Below are 870 nucleotides of genomic sequence, written 5' to 3'. Positions count from 1 at the left end.
CGGAGAGTCGGCAATTAAAAATTATAAAATGATGGAATTCAAAAGAAAAAAAAACTTACGCCTCCATCCATGTTGTTGTTTGACTCTAACTCTCTCATTGTTGTTCGACGTCGCCCCTCCGACTCCATCGTTGTCGATCGAATCTGCTCCTTTGACCCCTTGATAGTTGGACATCTAGGGTTTTCCATTCATCTTCTCTTTGCGTTATTACTGTTCGGCTATGTTGCTTCGTGGGAAGTATAGAGATTGCACTCGACGCTTCTTCGCTCCTCCCCCTACATGCGAGCCCCTACCGACCGTGCCCTAGCTAACCCAACCAAGAACCGATCGACCTGCCTGAGCCGCCTCCGCTGCCGCCTCCACCGCTGCCTGTCAACGCTAAGCCCCTACATGATATATGTCTCCTCTCCCTGCCCGATCGGGGCTTCCCTCCTACCTGATCCATCTCCCCCTCTCTATATATATTAATATATATAATATATATCTTATAATATATATTATATGTATTATAAAACATTTTATATAATATTATATACTGTTAATAAAAATCTATTATTATTATTATATATAATAATAATATAATATTATATGTAAAAAAAGAGGATTTCAACAGGTGTCGAAGACCCCGGCCATCGTACCTTAGATCCGACCGGGATGGTTTGAAATCGAAGACCTCGTGCCGTCGACTTTAAGTCTAGCCGAGATGATTTTAAATTTTGAAGACCCGCGCCATCGATCTTAGATCTGGACGGATGGTTTTGCAATTCGAATACCCCACGTAGTCGATCTTAGATCCTGGTGGATGGTTTAAATTCAAAGGCCCTACGCCGTCAACCTTAGGTCCGGGTAGGAAGAAATTTCGGCGATGCC

This window comes from Dendrobium catenatum, unplaced genomic scaffold (genome assembly GCF_001605985.2).
Source record: "Dendrobium catenatum unplaced genomic scaffold, ASM160598v2 original_scaffold_96786, whole genome shotgun sequence".
NCBI classification, from domain to species: domain Eukaryota; kingdom Viridiplantae; phylum Streptophyta; class Magnoliopsida; order Asparagales; family Orchidaceae; genus Dendrobium; species Dendrobium catenatum.
The sequence above is the reverse complement of the archived record's forward strand: the minus strand, read 5'-3'. Positions refer to the sequence as shown.